This window comes from Lagenorhynchus albirostris, unplaced genomic scaffold (genome assembly GCF_949774975.1).
Source record: "Lagenorhynchus albirostris unplaced genomic scaffold, mLagAlb1.1 scaffold_335, whole genome shotgun sequence".
In the NCBI taxonomy this organism is placed as follows: Eukaryota; Metazoa; Chordata; class Mammalia; order Artiodactyla; family Delphinidae; genus Lagenorhynchus; species Lagenorhynchus albirostris.
Window position 1 is genome coordinate 11,547 of NW_026783376.1, and position 5,954 is coordinate 17,500.

The window sequence follows — 5,954 nt, forward strand, 5'->3', positions numbered from 1 at the left end:
TTCTTTCTCTTTCTCTCTCTCTTTCTCTCTCTTTTTCTTTCTTTCTCTCTTTCTTTCTCTCTCTCTCTCTTTCTGTTTCTTTTTCTCTCTTTCTTTCTCTCTTTCTCTCTCTCTTTTTCTTTCTTTCTTTCTCTCTCTCTCTTTCTCTCTGTCTCTGTCTCTCTCTCTCCCCCTCTGTCTCTCCCTCCCTCTCCCTCTCCCTCTCCCTCCCCTCTCCCTCTCCCACTCCCACTCCAACTCTCATTCTCACTCTCTCTCTCTCTCCCCCCCGTCTCTCTGTCCCTCCCTCTGCCTCTCCCTCTCCCTCCCCCTCTCCCTCTCCCACTCCCACTCCCACTCTCTCTTTCGCTGTCTCTCTCTTTCTTCCTATCTTCCTATCTTCCTTCCTTCCTTCCTTCCTTCCTTCCTTCCTTTCCTTTCCTTTCCTTTCCTTTCCTTTCCTTTCCTTTCCTTTCCTTTCCTTTCCTTTCCTCTTCTCTTCTCTTCTCTTCTCTTCTCTTCTCTTCTCTTCTCTTCTTTTCTTTATTTTCCCTAACGAAAAGGTTCAGTTTGGGCCTCCAGTTCACTTTCCTCGCTGGGTTGCTTGTTTTCTGGAAGCTGAGTGGTGAGAGGCCTTGGTCTGTTTTGGATAGGCTCCCCTTACGGGATGTGCTTGGGCTTGTCCTAGGCCTTCATACGTCCACGTATACCCGTGCCACAAGCACACGCGATGCACGTACGTATACTGTACGTGCACGCTTTTTCCTTTGTTTTGAAGGCCAGAGTGGTTGTACGGCTTGACTTCTTCGCTGGTATGGTGTGTCGTGGTCTCGGTGGTCCGATACTCGGTGGTCCGACAGTCCGTTGTCGATACTTACCGCACTCCACGCACGCACGCACGCACGCACGCACGCACGCACGCGCGCGCGCGCGCACGCACACGCTCGCACTCGGGGTGTTGCATTGAGTAGATGTGCCCGAACTCAGTTTCTTTAGTGGATGGCTATGGACTCCACCCTCTCTCCCCCCCCGCCCCCCCACCCGCCCGCATTCCCCCGAGCCCCGCCTCCCCCATCCCCCACCCCCACGCCCACCCCCGCCCGTGGACTGTGGTCAGTCAGTCCATTTTGAAATCCATGCTTTCTCGTGACCGCGGGTGCGTTTTCCCCACCCACGCACCCATGTGTTGTCTTTGGACTTTGTCGCCGTCCGGGCAGAGATAGTTGTTTGTTTCCGCTTGTATGTATGGGGTCGGAGGGTATCCTTCCTTTCCTTTCTAGGTTCTGGGCTTTGCGTGTCTGCTTCCGACAGACCTCCACCGTTCGAGAGAGGATGAATTCCTGCGTTGTTCTCTGAGTGCTTGCCTGGTTTCGGTTTGCCAGTCCCCGCCTTCCCTCCCTCCCTCCCCCCCCCCTCCCTCCCTCCCTCCCTCCCTCCCTCCCTCCGTCCGGGCAGCCGGGGATCTTGCTCGTGACCCTCTGGGCACCCCGTGCCGGCCGCCCCGGGCCCCGCCGGCGTCTCCGTGGGATTTGCCCCCGCCGAGGAGTCGCGTGGGGAGCGCGTTTCCTTCGAGGCGGCCTCCCGGCGACGTCTTCCCAGCTTCCCAGGCCACCCCCCCCCCCACCCCCCGGTCTGCTGCCGGGGTCGCGCCGTGTCGTGCCGTCCCGGGAGCTAGCTCCGAGACGGACGCCTCGGGGCCGCGCCAGACGCCCGCCGGCTCGCCCCGGCGGGCTGAGCTCGGGCGTTTGGGCGGCCCGGCGCTGCCGCATCCTCGGTGGCCGGCCGGCGACAGGGAACCCGGCCCGGGGACGTTGGAGCCGTTGTCGGGAGCCACCTGGCGGCCGCTTTTATATTGTCCCTTGTCTCTGGAGCTTCGGCGACCTTCGTGAGGGCTGTGACTCGGCCGCCGGGCCCGAGGCAGAGTTCCGGGAGCCGGGCGACGCTGGCGGTGACTGTCCCGGTGGCGCCCAGGCGTGGGCGCCTCCTGCTGTCGCTTGAGATTGGGCGTGCAGGCCTATGAGGGTGTGACTGTCGCCGCGCTCTCGAGCCGGTCTGTGGGGCCGCCTGGCCTGGTCGACCAGCATCCGGCCGCGGGGACCGACCCGGCCACCCGACCCTCCTTCCTTCCTTCCTTCCTCCCTTCCTTCCTTCCTTCCTCCCTTCCTTCCTTCCTTCCTTCCTTCCCTCCCTCCCTCCCTCCCTCTCCCCCCCCCACCGCCCGGTCCCCACAGCGCCCCGCTCCGGAGGTGGGGACCGGCCCGTGCCCGTGCCCGTGCGTTTAGGCCGGTGGAGGGCGCGACGGGCTCGTTGGCGGGCGCGCGTGGGTCCCGGTGGTCGGATTCTCTCTGACCGATGCTTTTCCGAGTCGGACTCCGGAGGTGGGGACCGGGCTGGGCCGCGAGGGGTGACCCGGAGAGAGAGGCCCGGGCCCGGGTGCGGTCCCTCGTGGGCTCCGGTCGCCTGGGAGGTGCCTCCGTGCGAAAATGTTTCCAAGTCCCCCTGGGTCCGGGGACGCGGACGGACCGGGACCTGCTCGCGCGGGTGGCCGGGGAGGGCGCACCCGGCCCTTTAGCGGGCCCACGTGTGTCCCGGTCGGCGGACGCGACATTTTCTCACCCTCCGCCGCCCCCTCCTCCACCGCGAGTCCCGGCCCGGGGTGGGGGTGGCGGTGGGGACCGGCCCGAGTCGTACTGGGTGGCCCGGATAGGGCGGCCTGGGCCCGGGCGCGGTCCCTCGTGGGCCCCGCTCGTCAGAGGCGGCAGAGTGGGATAGTTCCTTTTCTTTAACCAAGTCTTCGCCCGGGGACTCGGAGGGACCGCGGTACGGTACCTGCTCGCGCGGGCGATCCGGGGAGGGCGACCCCGGCCCGCTCGCTGCCTCTGCCACGTTTTCCCGCCCCTCCCGCCCCGCCCCGCCCCCCCCCCCCCCCCCCCCGCGCTCCTCGGGTCGACCAGATGGCCCCGAGAGAGCTCCGGGGCTGCTGTGGATGGGGAGGTGTTGGGGAGAGGTAGCCGGGCCGAGGTCCCGGGGAGCCCCCCCGAGGTTCGTGGATGGGCCCCGCTGCCGGGCGCCGTGATTTTTTTCGCCTGAAATGGGCCTTTTTTACCACCAGGTAGGTGCTGACACGGTCTCCTCTGGCGTCTCTCGCTGGGGGTTCTGGGACTCTGGACGCGCGCAGGGCGCTGGGCTTTGGGCCGCCGTCTGGCGCCCGAACCGGCCCTTGCCACTTGAGCCGCCCGCTTGGGCCTGCGCGCCGGCTCTCGTGTGTGCGCCCGGCTGACCCGACCCGCGGTGCCGCCTCCGGTCTCTGGCTCACCCGAGGGCGGCGGGGCGAGGTGGTGCTGCGTGGGTCTTCTACCCCCGTGTGACTCCCCTTCCCCGCCGCAGGCACCCGGTGGTGGCTGAGACGACCCCACCCCGCAGGCTCCGTGCCACGTGTCAGGCGTTCTCCTCGCGGGGTCGTCGGCCACCTTTGCCCGAGAAGGAAGAGGAGAGAGAGGAAGGGGGGGGCTGGGTGCCGGCTGAGGCTGAAGCAGGCTCCTCTGGTGAGGGTCCTCGCCGTGCCCCTCCCCCCCTCGGGGCCCTCGTGGCCCCCTGGCTCTCTGGATTGACTTGACTGATCGATGTGGTGATGTCGCGCTCTCCTGGGCCGGGCCTTCAGTCGCGCCAGACGAGGGACGGACGTTCTTGGCGAACGGGACCGCTCTTCTCGTTCTGTCCGCGGGCCCCTCGCCTCTCTTGTCACGCCCTGCCGGCCTGCCGAGGGGTGTGTGGGAGGCAGGGGTGGTGGTCTCCGGCCCTGACCTGCGGTCTCCCGCCTCCTGCCTCCCGGCGTGGGCGGGGCCGTGGTCCTCGGACGCAGCAGACGTTCTAGCTTCGCCTCCTTGGCGTGTGCCTCGCGGGCGGTCCTCCCCGCGTCGGTGGGGGCCGTCCCGCCGCTGCGCCGCGCGCCCGCTGCCGGCGCGTGAGCGTGACTTGCTCGGTCCTCTGTGGTGCCCCTGGAGCGCTCCAGGTCGTCCCTCAGGCGCGCGAGGCCGAGCGGTGGTGTCGTTCCCTTTTCCCAGCGTGCTCCTCGGGGCCTCCGCCGCGGTGGCGTGTCCCGTGAGTTGGCTCTCTTGGGGGGGTCGAGACGGTAAAGGGCGCGGGGGCTTGCCTCTGTTTCTCTCCCTCGGTGGGGGGGACGGGGGCCTGCCGCCTCGTCGCCACCGTCCTCCCGCGGTGTGCCGTGGGGGGACTGACTTCGTGGCCGGGCCGACGCCGCGTGTGCCGCCGCCCCCCGCTTGCGTGTGCGTGGGGAGCCGCACACGGGCGTGGGTGCGATCGCGTTGGGCCGGGGCCTGCGAGAAGGGGGCGTCTGTCGCGCTTCTCGGGCGTGCTCCCCCCTTCCGGAGCCCGGTGGACGAGCCCGGGGGGGCGGCAGAGGTTGTGCCCCCGAGGCTGTGGCCGCGAACGCTCCAGCGGGCCGTGTGCTTACCCATACCGCAGACCCCCCCCACCCCTCCCACGGCCAGTCGTGGACTTGGTGGCTCGTGGAGCGCCTCCGTGGGCCCGAAGGGCAGAGACGATGGGTGGGGGATGACGCACCCTCGGTGAGAAAGCCTTCTCTAGCGATCCGAGAGGGAGCCTTGGGGTACCGGACACCCCAGCCGCTGCCCCTCCCCAAGCGTGCGGTGGCCACGGTGGCCACCGCCAGAGCCACGTGGGCGGCAGAGGCCCTCGCCCTCGCGGGAGGGCTTGCGCCGGCCCCGCGGTGGGGCCGAGCGCCGCTCTTTGCCTACCGCGGCCCGCGCCTCCCCCCCTCTGAGTCGGGGGAGGGTCCCGCCAGGCCGGCGTCCGGCGCGGGGCCGTGTTGCGCGCGTGTGCGCGCGCGTGCGGTGACCCCGCGCGGTGGCGAGCCCGAGGCGGGGTTCGGGGACGCACGGGCGTCCCGACTCCCCGGTCCCGCAGCCGCGAGGAGCCCGTCGCGCCTGCCCTCGCCGCGAGTCGCGGCCGGGGGCGGTGTGTGGGCACGGCGCGGGTCGCCTCGCTCGGGAGCGTTTCCCTGGGGCGCGCGAGCCCCGGGGGTCGGACTCAGATGAAGGCGGATGTGGCGAGGACGGAGGAGGTGGAGTTTGGGCGGACGGGTCCCTCCGTGTCACGCGGGGGGGAAACCGTCGCACACGGGCCCCGGCGGCGGGGCCGGGTCGCGGGAGACCCCAGGGTGGCCGGGGCCGGCCGGCGTCCCAGGCGTCGTGGGACCGCCCTCGTGTGTGTGTGTGGCGGTGGGACCCCGCGCTTGTTTCCCTGGCGGGCCCGGCCGTGCCTCGGCCCTTCCTGTCCCTGGGCGGGCGCCCCCGCGCCCCTGCCCCGCGGCCCTCGCCGCTGTGTGTGTGTGTGCGTGCCGCCCCCTCCCCGTGGCCGCCGGCCCTCCCCGGCCCCCAGCCCTCCGTGCCCCCTTCCCCGTCTGGGATCGAGCCGGCCTCGCCCACGTGAGGGTGTCGCCCGCCCCGGCCGCCGCGGCCGGCGGCGTCCCCGGGTGGAGTGCTCACGGTCCCTGAGGCGGGGGGGAGTCGGGCGCGGCGGCGGAGGCGTGTGGCGGGGCGCGTGGGGCGGCCGGTGTGCGCGCGGGAGAGTGTTGTTGTCGCGGGGCTGGCCGCGGCTCGTGGGTGTTTGGCGGCGGTGGGCGCGAGCCCCGCGAGGGGGGGCACCCTGGTTGGGGGGCCGAGGAGGCCAGTCGGCGTCCTGGGTGCCGCGGGACCGCCCCTGCGCTGGAGGCCTCTGGCGGTGAGACCCCGTGTCGTGCCCCGGCGGCCGACTCGCGTCCGTGCCCTTAGGATGGCCCCCGGGCCTCCCTCGCGTCGGCGCGCGTCCGCCCCCGCCCGCCCCGTCTTCCGCGAGGTCGCCGCCGCGCCTCCGCTGCGGCGGCGGCCGAGCCAGCCGCGCCTCGTCGGCCCTGTCTCCCGCCCGTCCATCCGCCCCGTCCGTCGCGTCTGCCG